We start from the raw sequence: 18,708 nt of genomic DNA, 5'->3' as shown, positions 1-18,708 counted from the left end.
CACAAAAAGGCCTGGATATCAGTATACACCTTTAATCCCAACACTCCAGAAGCAGAGGTAGGAGGAATTGCCTTGAGTTCAAGGCCAACATGAAACTACATAGTGAATTCTAGGTCAGCCTGGGATAGAGCAAGACCCTACCTCAAAAAAACAAAAAGAGATGAAGGAAGGAAGGAAAGGAGGAAGGGAAGGATGGAAGGAGGGAGGGAGGGAGGGAGGGAGGGAGGGAGGGAGGGAGGGAGGGAGGGAGAAAGGAAGGGAGAGGGGAAGGAAGGAAAGGAAGGGAGGAAGAAAAGAAAAGAAAAGAAAAACAGAAAATCATACATCAAAAATTCAGGGCTAGAGACATGGCTCAGCAGTTAAGGCACTTGCCTGCAAAGCCTAACCACCTGGTTTTGATTCCCCAGTACCCACATAAGCCAGATGAACAAAGTGGCACATGCATCTGGAGCTCATTTGCAATGGCTGGAGGCCCTGGTGTGCCCATTCTCTCCCTCCCTCTCCTTCTCTCATTCTCTCTCTCTCTCTCTGCTTACAAATAAATAAAAAGATATATAATATATATGTATTTTTAATTTTTATTTATTTATTTGACAGAGAAAGAGAGTAGGAGAGAAACAGAATGGGCACACCAGGGCCTCCAGCCACACTGCACATGAACTCCAGACATGTGCGCCCCCTTGTGCATCTGATTAACTGGGGTCCTGGGGAATCCAACTAGGGGCCTTAGGCTTCGCAAGCAAACACCTTAACTGCTAAGCCATCCCTCCAGCCCTATTTTTTTTGGGGGGGAAGGTTTATTTTGACTTACAGACTCAAGGGGAAGCACCATGATGGCAGGAAAAATGATGACATGAGCAGAGGGTAGACATCACCCCTGGCCCACCCAAGGTGGACAACAGGAACAAGAGGGTGTGCCAAACACTGGTTAGGAGACACTGGCTATAATACCATAAGCCCGCCCCCAACAATACGCTGTCACCAAGAGGCGTTAATTTCCAGTTGCCATCAGCTGGGGAGACTAGCATTCAGAATACCTGAGTTTATGGGGGACACCTGAGTCAAACCACCACATTCCACCCCTGGCCCCCATAAGCTGTTAACCATCCATGATGTGAAATGCAATGCGTTTAGTCCAACTTTCAAAGTCCCCACATTTTTTATCAATCCTAATGATGTTCAAACATTCCCATTTTCAAAGATCTTTTAACTGAACCATAACACCAAAAAAAAAAAATCCCCCCCAAACCCATAAGGGCTTAGAATAAACATTCACACTGCAAAAGCTCAGCCCTATTTTTTTAATAGACAATATCTCATGGTAATGCCCTTCCTCCCCCGCTTTCCCCTTTGAAACTCCACTCTCCATCATATCCCCTCCCCATCTCAATCAGTCTCTCTTTGATTTTGATATCATCATCTTTTCCTCCTTTTATGACGGTCTTGTGCAGATAGTGTCAGGCACTGTGAGGTCATGGATGTCCAGGCCATTTTGTGTCTGGAGGAGCACGTTGTAAGGAGTCCTACCCTTCCTTTGGCTCTTACATTCTTTCCGCCACCTCTTCCGCAATATATGTTGATTTTTCCAGGAAGGGTCTCACTCTAGCCCAGGCTGACCTGGAATTCACTATGTAGTCTCAAGGTGGCCTGGAACTCATGGTAATCCTCCTACCTCTGCCTCCCAAGTGCTGGGATTAAAGGCGTGTGCCACCATGCCCGGCTTAACAATATTTTTAAAACAATAAACATTAGATTCTGACATTTCAGGTATGGGCAACTATTCCAGGTTTATGCAGTGCTGAGGATGAAACCCAAGCCCTCATGTATCTAGACAGGCACTCCATTGACTGAGATGCACCCCAGCTCAGCTTTTTTTTTTTTTTTTTTTGTGGCACTAGGCATAAAACCTGGGGCCTCGTTCATGCTAACCACGAACTGACAATATTTTTAGTTACTTTACTTTTTTTTGTTTTTATTTCTAAGATACCACTTAATCAAATGGTAAAAATCTCATTTCTAAAAGTGTATCCACCAAATATTAATAGTACGAGTTAGCATCAATTACTAACAGCATGGACTAATGGACTAAAATTGAAAGTAGCCATTTGGAATATATAACTTATAAAAATTCTGTATTATATATGATATACATAATTATATATAATACATAAATATAATACTGCACCACACTTCTGAATATATACAATAGCTTCAGGAGACATTAGAAACCAAGTGAAAAATAGGCAATGCATGGTTAAAACCTCATGTTAACACTCACCACGCACTTGTTTTTGAAATTTGGGAAGAATCATAAGAATACATGTTGGCAATATCTTGCAAAAATTTTTTTGGTTGATGTTAAAGTGCCATTTCACCTGTCACAAAACAGCAGGCAAAGGTAGACATGTCTTATTTAACATGCTTTTGTTTGCAAAAGTACGACTTGTTACTATTAATTTATAAAACACTGAAAAAATATAAAGAAAACTTTGAAGCCAAATGTGGTGGCTCATATTTATAATCCTAACATCTAGGAGGCTGAGATGGGAGGATTGCCATGAATTCCAGGCCAACATGTGCTACAGAGTGAACCCTTGGATCAAAAAACAAAGAAAAAGCCGGGTGTGGTGGCATGTGCCTTTAATCCCAGCACTCAGGAGGCAGAGGTAAAAGGATCGCAGAGAGTTTGAGGCCACCCTGAGACTACACAGTGAATTCCAGGTCAGCCTGAGCTAGAGTGAGACCCTACCTTGAAAAACCAAAATAAATAAATAAATAAATACATAAAAGAAAAATTTGAAGGCATCGCTATCTAGAATCACTTAATAATTCCTGAGTGTATACACACACACACACACACACACACACACACACACACACATGATAGATTTTGTTTTGCTGTTTTATTTTATGATACAAGATCTTGCTTTACAGCCCAGGTTGACCTTGAATTTGCAATCTTCCCGCTTTAGCCTTCTGAGTGCTGAGATTATAAGCTTATGTCACTTCACGCAGCTTTATTTATTTATTTATTTTTATTTATTGGTTTTTGAGGTAGGGTTTCACTCTAGCCCAGGCTGACCTGGAACTCACTATGTAGTCTCAGGGTGGCCTTGAACTCATGGCAATCCTTCTACCTCTGCCCCCCAAGTGCTGGGATTAAAGGCGTGCGCCACCATGCCCAGCTACACACACAGCTTTATTTTGCTAATCATACCTGATGAACTAAAAAAATAAATTATTTTCTAGAACATAATTAATAATATAAGCAGGGCTGGAGAGATGGCTTAGCGGTTAAACGCTTGCCTGTGAAGCCTAAGGACCCTGGTTCGAGGCTCGATCCTCCAGGACCCACGTTAGCCAGATGCACAAGGGGGCGCACGCGTCTGGAGTTCGTTTGCAGAGGCTGGAAGCCCTGGCGCGCCCATTCTATCTCTCTCTCTCTCTATCTGCCTCTTTATCTCTCTGTCACTCTCAAATAAATAAATAAAAATGAACAAAAAATAATTTAAAAAATAATATAAGCAAACATTTTAAAAAATCAAGCAGACCAGTAAACACTTCTGTTAATGTTCAAACCCATATATAAATGCTACTCTCACTTTTGGTGAGAACATTTTAGAGAACATTCTCTTTTCAGATGGCAGTGACCTTGGGATGACTCAGAAGGCATCGTGGTGCTGGGAAGAAGTGACAGAAGAGTGCTCAGTACTGAAATAGTTCTATTACACCTTCCAAGGCTCAGGGTCCATTGCAGAAGAGGTGGCGCAAAGAATGTAAGAGCCAAAGCAAGGGTAGGACTCCTTACAACGTGCTCCTCCAGACACAAAATGGCCTGGATATCCATGACCTCACAGTGCCTGACACTACCTACACAAGACCATCATAAGAGGAGGAAAAGATGATGACATCAAAATCAAAGAGAGACTGATTGAGATGGGGAGGGGATATGATGGAGAGTGGAGTTTCAAAGGGGAAAGTGGGGAGAGGGAGGGCATTACCATGGGATATTGTTTACAATCATGGAAGTTGTTAATAAAAAATAAATTAATTTAAAAAATATCAAGCAGAAACATCTAATTGCAAAATAAAGCAACATTGCTGAGCTGGAGATGTAGCTTAGGGGCAGAGCACTCACCTACAGAGAGGCCCTAGGTTCAATCTATATATGCATATGTGGATCTAATCTATATAACTTATATAATGGATATAATATATAACAATGGATATTATATATTAATTATACAACATTATAATCTATGTCTACATATGTATAAACTATGTGGTACACACAAATTTTACTTTAAGAAAATATCTAGGGCTGGAGGAATGGCTTAGTGGTTAAGGCGCTTGCCTGCAAAGCCAAAGGACCCAGGTTCGATTCCCCAGGACCCATGTAAGCCAGATGCCCAAGGTAGTGGAGCATGCATCTGGAGTTCATTTGCAGTGGATGGAGGTCCTGGCATGCCCGTTCTCTCCCTCTCTCTCTCTCTCTCTCTCTCTCTCTGTGTGTGTCTCAATCAAACAAATAAAAAATGTTTTATTTATTTATTTGAGAGAAGGAAATAGGCAGATGGGGGGAGTAGAAAAATGGGCACAACAGGGCCTCTACCACTGCAAATGATGCCTGTGCCACCGTGTGCATCAGGCTTACATGGGTTCTGGGGAATCGAACCTAGATTCTTAGCCTTCACAGGCAAGTGCCTTAGCTTGCTAGGCCATCTTTCCAGCCCCCAGAATTCACTTTGGAGTCCCTTTAAGGATGCCACAAAGAAGCAAAGAAGTTGTCTTCCAGAGCAGCTTGAAACCCAGTTATAAGAAACTCATGTAAGATATGTCACATCTACTAAGATACTGGGCAGAACAAACTCTATTGTGCCAAAACTGAAAAACAAAAGCAATTTTAGGGCTGGAGAGATGGCTTAGCAGTTAAGGCACCTGCCTGTGAGGCCTAAGCATAAGGAACCATGTTCACCTCTCCAGATCCCACATAAGCCAGATGTACAAGGTGACACAAGCCCACAAGGTGGTGCACGCATCTGGAGTTAAATTTCAGTAGCTGGAGGCCCTGGCACACCAATTCTCTGTCTCTGTCTCTCTCTCTCTCATAAAAAAAATAAAAATTAAAAAAAAAATCTTATGCAATGCTGAGGATTGAACTTACTCAGAGTATCATACATGCCAGGCAAGTATAGTAACACTCAGCTATACTACTGGCCCACAACATCTTTTTATTTTTCTTATTTTTTGAGGTAGGGTCTCACTCTAGCCCAGACTGACCTGAAATTCACTATGTAGTCTCAGGCTGGCCTCAAATTTATGGCCATCCTCCTACCTCTGCCTCCTGATTCCTGGGATTAAGGGCATGCGTCACCATGCCTGGCTCTTTTTGCTTTCTTATTTTTCCTCAATTTTTATTAACATCTTCCATCATTATAAAAAATATCCCATGGTAATACCCTCCCTCCCCCCACTTTCCCCTTTGAAATTCCCTTCTCCATCATATCCCCTCCCCATCTCAATCAATCTCTCTTTTATTTTGATGTCATGATCTTTTCCTCCTCTTATGATGGTCTTGTGTAGGTAGTGTCAGGCACTATTAGGTCATGGATATCCAGGCCATTTTGTGTCTGGAGAAGCATGTTGTAAGGAGTCCTACCCTTCCTTTGGCTCTTACACTCTTTCCGCCGCCGCCTCTTCCGCATTAGACCCTGAGCCTTGGAAGGTGTGATCGAGATGTTACTCAGTACTCCAGTCACTTCTTTCCAGCATTATGATCCCTTCTGAGTCGTCCCAAGGTCACTGACTTCTGAAAAGAGAAGATTCTCTACCCAAAGTGAGAGCAGCATTATGCTTTCTTATATTTATATTTTTACTTATTTATTTGCAAACAGAGAGAGAGAGAGAGAAAATGATAATGAGAGAATGGGCATGCCAGGGTTTCTTGCCCCTGCAAACAAATTTCAGATGTATGTGGTGCCACTTTGTATATCTGCCTTTATGTGGGTACTGGGGAATTGAACCCAGGTTGTCAGGCTTTGCAAGCAAGTGTATTTAACCACTAAGCCATCTCTCCAGCTCTGAAGAGATATTCTTATATGGAGCATATTCATATTTGTGTAGTAATTGAAACCTCTGTGTGTGTGTGTGTGTGTGTGTGTGTAATAAGCAAGCATTAGACTACTAACTACTACACAAATTAAGTCCCTTAGGCCAGATAGAGTCAGTCATTATTTTCTCTGAGCTATTCCCTTCTGCCATATACCACAGAGAGGTAATTAAAAGATGCAGATCACTGGAGAGTTAGATGCTATCTAGTCAGTGTTAACCCCGAAAAAACGAATTAACTTGTGTAGATGATATTCAGAAGTATTTTTTCTCTTTCTGGTTATTCAAGATAGGGTCTTGCTCTATCCCAGCTGACCAGGAACTCACTCTGTAGTCTCAGAGTGGCCTCGAACTCACAGTGATCCTTCTACCTCTGCCTTCTGAGTGCTGGGATGAAAGGCGTGCACCACCACGCCTGGCTTAGAAGTCTTTTCTAGCATCCTTCCACACCTCCCTGCTTTATATCCCAAATGGCCTCCAGTGGCTAAACACATTGTGGTTTTATGTCACAATTGCATTTGTTAAAGACAGCTACATTTAATGATAGAACTACCCCACATTGCCTGCAGACAGCTGACCCTTTTCTGATGGTTCTGGAAGAAAAAACAACACCTGAAGCTTAAAACCTAAAACAGGTCAGGGAAACTGAAAGAAGATACCTAGCTTTCAAAACGGGTTAGAAAATAATCATCTTCTTTTTTGGCTTTAATCTGGTTGTCAGCTGGAATGGACTTGCCCAAATGATGGCCCACAGAACGGGCAAATTTACTGTTTTTCTGCTCCTCCTATACCTTGTTTTTCTTTTCAGCAAGAATCCTGTCTGGAAATTTAGGTCAAAGAAGCTGCTTGGAGCAAAATACAGTGGAGTCTCCTCCCACATATTCTCCAGATGTTTCTTCCATCCTTCCAGGATCTGAATCCGATCATCTGGTGGAACCTACCCAATGCTGTATGTCAGCCGAGGTTCTAAGACTTGGAAGCCACTCTGAATTGGCCAGAGAATGATGCTCATGTCCCTATGGACACCCTGAAGACAGTACATGGAGCCACCTGTGGTGGTGGAGAACACGGTCTTCTTATTCGCGAACGGGCCCTGGTCGCACACGGTGGCATATGTGTAGGGAAACCCTGTGTTGAGCACACGGTGAAACCAGCCCTTCAGAATGGCTGGGACCCCGAACCACTGCTTTGGGAACTGTGCTGGACGTGCTCAGTTGACATGGCCTGAAGCGGATTGTCAGGGCCCAGCTCCATTACTCCTCTGCCTATTCTTTTTATTTGTTTTTGAAGTAGGGTCTGGCTCTAGCCCAGACTGGCTAGAATTCACTATGTAGTCTTAGGGTGGCCTCAAAGTCACAGCGATCCTCCTACCTCTACCTCCCAAGTGCCGGATTAAAGGTGTGTGCCACCATGCCCAGCTTGAGCTGGAGTCTTAGTGACCCTGGAGCTTGTCATTTTTCCCACGAGCTCTGGCAAGTCTTGGGTCTCCTGCTCCCCTAAGAGACTGAAAAATCACAAGGTCTGCAGCTTCCAGCTTCTTCTGTTCAGCCACGATTTCTGAGCTGAGGCAGCCTTCTTTATAAGCCAGAGAGGACCCGGAAGGGTACTGGAATTGCTCAGCATCCTCCAGCTTATCGGTGATGTCCTTTCTGACAATGATGGAGTTGAAGTTCATGGCGTAGAGGTCAGATTCAGCCACCTCCTATCCTTTCCTCTTCAGAGCCTCCTCCACAGCCTCCTTCATCTCATAGTTGAAGGATGTCCTCTCGGAATGTGCCAGAACAACCAGTGCTCTTCTCACTGGCCACCTGCCATGTGGAAAGTAGGTCTGGCTTGGCCTTGCATGGTCAGCTTCCAGCCTCTTGTTAGGGATGGAGGTTTTACTCCAGAGCTCAAAGCGCTCCTAACTGCTCTTAGCATAGAAGATGGGAAGCGGGAAGATCCACAGGTCAGGCTTGAAAGCTCCCCTTCTCCAGGATGTTAGTGAAGGCTCATCACAAGACAGCTGATTTCTTCACTTTTTCAGTCTGAATCAAGGCAGGCCCCTGCATCCTCCTCCCATTGCCCTTACCTGCCATGGCTCTCTTCTTCTTCTTCTTCTTCTTCTTCTTCTCCTCCTCCCCCTCGTTCTTCCTTTTTTGTTGTTGTTTTTTGAGGTAGGGTTTCACTCTAGCCCTGGCTGGTCTGGAATTCACTATGTAATCTCAGACTGGCCTCAGACTCACAGCTATCCTCCTACCTCTGCCTCTGTAGTGCTGAGATTAAAAGTGTGCATCATCACACCCTGCCCAAAGCAATTCTTTTTTTTTTTAATTTTTAAATTTTTATTAACATTTTCCATGATTATAAAAAAAGTCCTATGGTAATTCCCTCCCTCCCCACCCCCACACTTTCCCCTTTGAAATTCCATTCTCCATCATATTACCTCCCCATTACAATCATTGTACTTACATATATACAATATCAACCTATTAAGTATCCTCCTCCCTTCCTTTCTCCACCCTTTATGTCTCCTTTTCAACTTACTGGCCTCTGCTACTAAGTATTTTCATTCTCACACAGAAGCCCAGTCATCTGTAGCTAGGATCCACATATGAGAGAGAACATGTGGCGCTTGGCTTTCTGGGCCTGGGTTACCTCACTTAGTATAATCCTTTCCAGGTCCATCCATTTTTCTGCAAATTTCATAACTTCATTTTTCTTTACCCCAAAGCAATTCTTTAATTCATAAATTCTAAGGCAATTCCAAATCCTTTCAATGTAACAAAATGTTTTGTATGTAAATGTGGTAAAAGGCAAGTTAGTTTAACTTGGTAGAGAACTATCTTCCACTGAAGCATATTATCTACTATATGTGTATGTATATGTATTTTTTTGGGTCCTGGGCATAGAAACCAGATGCCTGATGTATACTGGGCAAGTGCTACTGAGACACATCTCAACCCCAAGTATACTTCATCTATTTACATAATATTTTCGTTTTTAATTATTTTTTTATTTTTATTTAGTTATTTGAGAAAGGAAGAAAAAGAGGGAGAGGGCATGCCAGGGCCTCTATCCGCTGCAAACAAACTCCATATGCAAATGCCACCTTGTGCTCCAAATTCATAGCATAAGCAAAAGACCCTTAAAGTTTAGCAGTTAATGCATCTTTATGAAACAATGTACTTACTCTGGTAAAGAAAGTTTTCAAAATTTATCTAGTCTTGTGTTTTCTTTTGGGAGGGGAAGGTTGAAAGGGTCTCATGTAGTCAAGACTCATCTCAAGCTTCTTATGTAGCTGAGAATGGTCTTGAACTCCTGTTCATACTGCTTCCATTACTGTAGGTATGTGCCACATCTGGTCTTGGTCTAAGAACATAAGAAATACGTGCTGTGTTGGGTACATTATTAGGAAGATTGCCACTGATCAAAAATACACAAATCACCAAGGTATACATCAACTTCTTTCCTTAGAGTTTCTTCTTTCTTTTTCCTACCTTAATTGCTCTTTTCCACAAATTTGCATTTTAAAATTTAGTTTTGATTTATTAGAGAGAGAGAGAAAGAGAAAGAGAAAGAGAAAGAGAAAGAGAAAGAGAAAGAGAAAGAGAAAGAGAAAGAGAAAGAGAAAGAGAAAGAGAAAGAGAAGGAATGGGCCTCATTTTAAAATTTAATCTCCTTCCTAGTCATTGATTTTTTTTTTTTTTTTGGTTTTACAAGGTAGGGCTTCACTGTAGCTCAGGCTAACCTGGAATTCACTATGTAGTCTCAGGGTGGCCTCGAACTCACAGCAATCCTCCTACCTCTGCCTCCAGAGTGCTGGGATTAAAGGCGTGCGCCACCACGCCTGGTTTATTCATCGATTTTTTTTACTGTAGTGATACTTGGTACCAAACATATAGTTCAACTATCATATTTTATTTTATTTTATTTTAAGTGTTTTATATATTTATTTGCAAGAGAGAGAGAGAGAATATGGGCATGCATGCCAGGGCCTCTAACAAATAAACCTAAGACATGGGTACTGGGGAGTCAAACCCAGGTCATTAGGTTTTGTAGGCAAGCACCTTCAGCACTGAGCAATCTCTCCAGCCCCTACTTCCTGGAGAGATGGCTCAGTGCTTAATGCACTTGCCTGCAAAGCCTAAGGACCCAGGTTTAATTCCCCAGTACCCACATAAAGCCAGATGCAAGGTGGCACATACATCTGGAGTTCATTTGCAGTGGCTGAAGGCCCTGGTGTGCCCATTCTTTCTGTCTCTCTGCCTTTCTCTCTCTCTCTCTCTCTCTCTCTCAAATAAAAGATAAATAAAATATTTTGGGGCTAGAGAGATGGCTTAGCGGTTAAGCACTTGCCTGTGAAGCCTAAGGACCCCGGTTCGAGGCTCAACTCCCCAGGACCCATGTTAGCCAGATGCACAAGGGGGTGCAAGCATCCGGAATTCTTTTGCAGTGGCTGGAAGCCCTGGCGCACTCATTCTCTCTGTCTACCTGCCTATTTCTGTATCTCTCTCTCTCTTACAAATAAATAAATAAAAATAAAATATTTAAAAAAATAAAATATTTTGTCTGTTTTGTTTGAGGCAGGATCTCATTCTAGCTCAGGCTGACCTGGATTTAGTCTCAGGGTGGCCTCAAACTCACAGTAATACTCCTACCTCTGCCTCCCGAAGGCTGGGATTAAAGGCATGCACTACCACACCTGGCTAAATAAAATATTTTTAAAAGGGAGAAGATCATCTGGGCGTGGTGGCACATGCCTTTAATCCCAGCACTCAGGAGGCAGAGGTAGGAGGATCTCCATGAGTTCGAGGCCACCCTGAGACTACACAGTGCATTTCAGGCCAGCCTGGGCTAGAGTGAAACCCTACCTCAAAAAACCAAAAAAAGAAAGAAAAAATAAGAAAGAAAGTGAGATGCATGCTGGGCATGGTGGCAGAGGCTTGATGCAATTTTGAGGCCAACCAGGGTTACATAGAGAGACTCTGTCTCAAACTCAACAAAAAGTGGGAGAATCCAGGTATGATGGCTCACATCTGTGATCTTAGCATTTGGGACACAGAGGCAGGAGGATTGTGAGTTCAAGGTCAGCTGGTACTATAGAGTGAGACTGTGTCTCAAACAAACAAAAATAAAGCAAACATGGAAGGAGGGAGGAAGGGAGGAAAGGAAGAAAGGGAGGAAGGAAGGAAGGAAGGGATGGAGGGACACAAAAAGAGCAACAAGGAGAGGAAGAGAAGAGAAGAGAGAAGGGTAAGGAAGAGGAAGGAGGAAAGCGTGGATATGGCCTGTAATCTCAGTACTGGGTTGGGAGATTCACCAAGAGTTCCAGGCCGGCCTTGACTACAGTGAAGTACTGCCTTACAAAGAAAGAAAAGAGGGATGCCAAGACAGTGGCGTTTTGTTGATTTTAATTTTGAGACAGGGTTTCTCTAGGTTGCTCATGTTGAAGTTCTATGCTCAGGAAACCCTACTGCCACAGACTCCCCGAACACTGAGGCTGTAGAACAGTGGTTATCCAAAACTACTTCTCTTCTTTCACTGCCCTTTTACTACACAGGTTCCTTTCTATATATTTAACAAAAAACATGCCTTCCCATATGTTGTTAATATAATAAAGTAGCTCTATTTGTGTTGGCTTATATGATATCAATGTATGTGCAGAAGTGGGGCAAAGCTGAGATTAAAGAAAATACTTCATTGAATTATTCTATTTATCTGTTCACTTACTCATTCTCCATCTTCTATCAGATAATATTTAGGGCAGCTATCTTGGAGAATTATATAACAAAAGTCTAAATAGATGATTAAACTGGCATTAACTTACTCCATTAATATTTATTAAGACTTTTATAATTTATAAAATATCTTTTAGTATGCTTTCATTTGGATAAAATCGAAGGCCTCTAGTCACTTATCAGATATATTTTAAATCAATAAATCCTTCTAAGACAACTTTGTATAACATTTGATAATAGCTACTTTATAAGACTAATTTAAGGTTCAGGTGAATATGTAGCCCAGTTAGTAGAGTCCTTGTCTAGCATGTACAAGTCCCTTGATGAAATCCACACAGGGTACAATATAAACCAGGCATAGTGGTCCCGGCATTTTGGAGTTGGAGTTAGGAGGATCGGAAGTTCAAGATTATCTTCAGCTACAAAGCAAGGTCAAGGCCAGCCTGGGATATATATATGACCCTGTCTTAAAAAAAAAATAACTTACAGGCCTGGAAGGATTGCTCAGCAGTTAAGGTGCTTGTCTGCAAATCCTAACCAGCTGGGTTGGATTCCCCAGGACCCACATAAGGCCAGGTTCATGAAGTGATACATGCATCTGGAGTTGGTAGTGTCTAGAGGCCCTGGGATGCCCATTCTCTCTCTGTCTGTCTGTCTTTTTAAAAATTTTTTGTTTATTTTTATTTATTTGAGAGTGACATACAGAGAGGAGGAGAGAGAGAGAATGGGCACACCAGGGCTTCCAGCCACTGCAAACAAACTCTAGATGCGTGCGCCCTCTTGTGCATCTGGCTAACGTTGGTCCTGGGGAATTGAGCCTTGAACTGGGGTCCCTAGGCTTCACAGGCAAGCACTTAACTGCTAAGCCATCTCTCCAGCCCCTGTCTGTCTTTTATTAGAGACAGAGAGAGAGAGAATGGTCACACCAGGACCTTCAGTCACTGCAAATGAACTCCAGACACATGCGCCCCTTGTGTTCATGTACAACATTGCACACTTGTCTGGCTTACATGGGACCTAGAGAATCGAACATGAGTTCTTAGGCTTTACAGGCAAGCGTCTTAACAGCTAAGCCAACTCCAGCCCTCTCTGTCTTCTGTCTGTATCCCCTCTGTCTCTCTCGCTGCTTGCAAATAAATTTTTTTAATTTTTTTTGTTATTTTTATTTATTTATTTGAGAGTGACAGACAGAGAGAAAGAGGCAGATAGAGAGAGGGAGACAGAATGGGCACGCCAGGGCCTCCAGCCACTGCAAATGAATTACAGATGTGTGTGCCACCTTGTGCATCTGGCTAACATGGGTCCTGGGGATTCAAGCCTGGAACCCGGGTCCTTAGGCTTCATAGGCAAGCGCTTAACCACTAAGCCATCTCTCCAGCCAATAAAAATATTTTTAAAATAACTTACACTTATATTTGTTTCTGTGAGTATATTAAAGTACCTTTTCTTTGTAAGGGTTCCAGGACATTTGGTCTAAAAGTGCTGGTAATCCTTTGAATTATAAAATAAAATTGGCATAATTATCACATTTTAAAACAAACTTAATGATCAATTCATTATAAAAGACTTATGTACTAAAATCTATAAACTACAGGATATCAAATCATGGCATTGCCTTGAAATATTGATAGTACAGTAATGCCTCAGAAGTATCTTGCAGTTCATAAATATTCAGAATTTTGAAACTAGTAAAACCTGCAGTTGGGCTGAGGAAATGGCTCAGTGGTTAAAGACACTTGCTTGCAATACTTGCCAGCTTGGGTTCGATTCCCCTGTACCCACATAAAGCCAGATACACAATGTGTCACATGTATCTGCAGTTCCTTTTCAGTGGCAAGAGACCCAGGTATATCTACATGTTTGTATTTTCTCTGTCTCTCTCTCTCTTATTCTTTTTTTAAAATTTTTTTTGTTTTTATGTTTATTTATTTGAAGGTGATAGACAGAGAAAGAGGGAGAGAGAGAGAGAGAGAGAGAGGAGAGAGAGAGAGAGAGGAGAGAGAGAGAGAGGGAGAGAGAGGGAGAGAGAGAGGCACTCCAGGGCCTCCAGCCACTGCAAAGGAACTCCAGACACATGTGCCCCCTTGTGCATCTGGCTAACGTGGGTCCTAGGGAATCAAGCCTCGAACTGGGGTCCTTAGGCTTCACGGGCAAGAGCTTAACCGCTAAGCCATCTCTCCAGCCCTCTCTCTTATTCTTAAATAAATAAATGACATTTTTAAAATAAAGATCTGCAACATGGGACTTGCCTGGAAACAGGGTGAGAGTCATGTATAAAGTTCTTGCAGTACTGGAGTCTAAACCCAGGACCTCAGGCATGCTAGGTAATCACTCTATCACTGAGCTATATACCCCAGAGCTGCTCTTAAAGAGCTACAGACAGCTAATACGTATTGACAAGTTCAAGCTTGGTTGGGGAAGCTTATAGTTAAGGAAGGGTTAATGAACTGCTGAATTCATCTCTGGTTCTTGGTCACCGATTCTTTTCAGTACACAGAATGATAAATGGGCAAATGGCATTTTAATTTCATTAAACAGAAATAATTTGGGGCTGGAGAAATGGCTCAGCAGTTCAGACACTTGCCTGCAACGCCTAACAACCTGGCTTTGATTTCCCAGAACCCACATAAAAAGCCAGATACACCAAATGGCATGTGCATCTGGAGTTCATTTGCAGTGCCTAGAGGTCCTGCTGTGCCCATTCTCTCTGTCTGTATCTGCCTTACTTTTCTCTGTCTCTCTGCTTGAAAATAAATAAAATTTTTTTTTTGAAAAAGAAATAATGTCTTTAGCTGTCATAGAACCTGGAGCTATAATTTCTTTTAAGTTTCTAAAATACTTGTGTGGCAGTTAGAGGCACTACACAGTCATAGCGTACTAGGTTTAAACTCTGCACTGCTTGGGATTTTTTTTGTTTGTTTGTTTGGTTGGTTGGTTGGTTTTTTGAGGTAGGATCTCACTCTGGTCCAGGCTGACCTGGAATGCGCTATGTAGTCTCAGGGTGGCCTCAAACTCACAGCAATCCTCCTATCTCTGCCTCCTGAGTGCTGGGATTAAAGGCATGCATCACCACACCTGGCATGTTCTATATTTTTGTTGTTGTTGTTTTCGAGGTAGGGTCTCACTCTAGCTCAAGCTGACCTGGAATACACTATGTCACCTCAGGGTGGCCTCGAACTCACAGCGATACTCCTACTTCTGCCTCCCAAATGCTGGGATTAAAGGTGTGTGCCACCATGCCCGGCTTTGTTCTATGTCTTAATTATGGTTGTGGTCACAGAATTGTACACAATTACCAAAACTAATTGAACCATGTAGTTAAAAGTTGGTGGGGGCTGGAGAGATGACATAGTAGTTAAGCGCTTGCTTGTGAAGCCTAAGGACCCCTTGATTTCCCAGTATCCATGTGTTGTAGTCAGGTTCACATTGCTGGCAGAAATCACCCAACCAAGAGCAGCTTTGTGGGATAAAGGATTTATTTTGGCTTACAGACTCAAGGGGAAGCTCCACGATGGCAGGGGGAAATGATGGCATGAGCAGAGGGTGGATATCACCCCCTGGCCAACATATGGTGGACAACAGCAAGAGGAGAATATGCCAAATACTGGCAAGGGGACACTGGCTATAACACTGCCTCCAGGAGGCTTTTTTGTTGTTCTTGTTTGGTTGGTTGGTTGGTTTTGGTTTTTTTCAAGGTAGGGTTTCATTCTAGCCCAGGTTGACCTGGAACTCACTATGTAGTCTCAGGGTGGCCTCAAACTCATGGTGATCCTCCGACCTCTGCCTCCCAAGTGCTGGGATTAAAGGCGTGTGCCACCATGCCTGATGAGGCTTTAATTTCCAATTGCCATCAGCTGGGAAATCTAGCACTCAGAACACCTAAGTTTACTGGGGACACCTGAATCAAACCACCACACCATGTAAGCCAGATGCACACGGTGGCGCATGCATCTGGAATTCTTTGGCAGTGGTGGAGGTCCTGGTGGGTCCATTCTCTCTCCACCTCTTTCTCTCTCTCTTGCTCTCAAACAAATAAATAAAAATAAACATTTTTTTAAAAGTTGGTGAGTTTAACTACGTGTAAATAATACCTTACAGAATGAAAAAGAAAAGTGTTGCTTAGGTCATTGTATTTTTTTAAGCCATCTTTATTCTAGTGCGTGCTGTGTTGTGGTCCATTTTTTAAAAAATATTTTTATTTATTTATTTGACAGAGAAAGGCAGGGGAAGAGAGAGAGAGAAAGAGAGAGAGAATGGGTGTGCCAGGGCTTCCAGCCACTGTAAACAAACTCCAGATGCGTGTGCCCTCATGTGCATCTGGTTAACGTGGGTCCTGGGGAATGAAACTAGGGTCCTTTGGCTTTGCAGGCAAATGCCTTAACCACTAAGCTATCCCTCCAGCCCCCATTTTTTAAAATAGTCTCAACTATGTAGCCCAGGCTTGTTTGGAGCTGCAGCTGCTCTTTGACCATGAGAACTGCGGCTGCTTTTGGATCTCCGGGCACAGAGACCTTATCGTATGGCCTTGGCAAACAGTCTTCAGACACAGAGGCATTTGTGGAGCAGACTTTAGGCACGTAGGCACTGTCTGGAAAGTTTTATTTTCTGTATATAAGCTTGTGCTTGCCTGAATAAATCTGAGACCTTGATCAGAATATGGACTTGGTCTCCTTCTTTGTGTCTCTTGTCTCCCATCCAGGCTAATTTCCCCTCGGGTCCTTGTTTAACTCCCCGCTGGCCGGGGCACAGGCTGGCTTTAAACTTGAGGTTCTTGTGCCTCAGCCTCATGAATGGTGAATGCCACCACATTTGGCAAGAAAACTCTCATATAGAACCTGATATATAAGAATCAAATATATTCCCCCAAGGATTTGAGTGTATAATGATTAAGATTCATTAATATTTCAAGGGTAGATACTTTCAGGAACTCCTTTCTTACCTTTCCAGTATTTGCAGAGAAAGGAGCCCCTTGGAGTACTGGACTTATGTCAATGCTCTTTACAGTGACTGCTTTCATTGTGATGTTGTCGTTCGGTGCAAACAGAAAGCCGTGTACACACCTGAAGCATCAATTGCTTAGTAACTGAAGACTTAGGGAAAGAGCTACTTCATGAGAATGGGAGTACTTACTTCTACGTCACTGGCTGAACCACAGCAAGGAGCTCTTACTATGATGGAACAACCAGGGAACCCAAGGTTCACTTCCTTAAGCAAGGAAAATAAGCCTCATTTTTTTTTTTTTGGAAGAAGACAATGCTAACTCAAAATTGAAAAAGATATATGCAAAGATCCTAACTTTAATGTTTTCTTTTAGGTTTGATCCACGCTTTGCTATTGAACACTAAATACTCTATACAAGAAAGAAATAGTTTAGGTAGAACTGAGACACAAATGACATACCAGCAAGAAGTACATCTTTTTTTATTAAAAAAAAATACAGTTTATGGGCTAGAGAGATGGCTTAGCAATTAAGGCCCTTGTCTGAGAAGACTAAGGACCCAGGTTCGACTCCCCAGGACCCACATAAGCCAGATGCGCAAGGTGGTGCATGTGCCTGGAGTTCGTTTGCAGTGGCTGGAGGCCCTGGTGTGTTCATTCTCTCCCTCTCTCTCTTTCTTTCTCTCTCCCTCTCTCTCTCTCTGCCTCTTTCACACACACACTCTTTCTCAAATAAATAAAAAATAAAATATTAGGCTGGAGAGATGAATTGACAGTTAAGGCGCTTGCCTGTGAAGCCTAAGGACCCAGGTTTAATTCCCTAGTACCCATGTAAACCAGGTGCACCAAGTGGCACATGCAAATGATTCTCATTTGCAGTGGTTTGAGGCCCTGATGCACCCATTCTCTCTCTCTCTCTCTCTCTCTCTCTCTCTTTTGTTTTATTTTGTTTTGGTTTTTTTTGAGGAAGGGTCTCACTCTAGCCCAGGCTGACCTGGAATTCATTATGTAGTCTCAGGGTGGTCTTGAACTCACGGTGATCCTTCTACCTCTGCCTCCCGAGTGCTGGGATTAAAGGTGTGTGCCATCACGTTTGGCTGTATTTGTTTTTTTTTAAATTTATTTATTTATTTATTTATTTATTTAAGAGAGAGAGAGCACACTTGACTGTATTTAGTTTTTTAAAATATTTTTTATTTATTTAAGAGAGAGAGAGCTGGGCATGTGGTGCACGCCTTTGATCCCAGCACTCAGGAACAGAGGTAAAATGATTGCAGTGAGTTCGAGGCCGCCCTGAGACTACATAGTGAATTCCAAGTCAGCCTGGGCTGGAGTGAAACCCTACCTTGAAAAACCAAATAAATAGATAAATCAAATATTTAAAAAGTAAAAATTATAAATTATATGTAGACAAAATTAGTATTCCCATCACTTGGGTTTTTTTGTTTTGGTTTGTATTGTTTTTGTTTTTTGAGGTAGGGTCTCACTCTAGTCCGGGCTGACCTGAAATTCACTATGTAGTCTCTGGGTGGCCTCAAACTCATGGCAATCCTCCTACCTCTGCCTCTCAAGGGCTGGGATTAAAGGTGTGCGCCACCACGCCCAGCTCTAATTTGGGTTTTTAAAATACATTTTCCCATAACAGAAGTCAAATTATATTTCCATATTATGTGTTCTTTTCTTCTTCTTTACATATTTGTTTTCTCTTATTCATGCCAACACCTAAACTAATTAGAATCGGGCCAGTTAAGGGACTCTAACAGCATCTACACAAACGACATGAAACTGACAAGGCTCCAGAGGTTGTCTCCTTCCCACTGCATCTTCTAGATTCAAACCTACTCTGAATCAGGGACAGGCACCATCTGAAACGTCTTTCAAAGGAAAAGAATATGTGTTTTGCTGACAACCCATGTCCTTATCTAATAACTCCAAATACTAA

General features: G+C 42.4%; 1 pseudogene; it reads right to left on the bottom strand.

Annotated features, from left to right (window-relative positions):
- Positions 1 to 6,767: 6,767 nt before the first annotated feature.
- The window catches only part of LOC101604731, a 57,857-nt pseudogene continuing 45,916 nt past the window's right edge, over positions 6,768 to 18,708 (bottom strand).

This window comes from Jaculus jaculus, chromosome X, assembly GCF_020740685.1.
Source record: "Jaculus jaculus isolate mJacJac1 chromosome X, mJacJac1.mat.Y.cur, whole genome shotgun sequence".
In the NCBI taxonomy this organism is placed as follows: domain Eukaryota; kingdom Metazoa; phylum Chordata; class Mammalia; order Rodentia; family Dipodidae; genus Jaculus; species Jaculus jaculus.
Note: the sequence above shows the minus strand (reverse complement) of the source record. Positions and strands in the feature narration are given on the sequence as shown.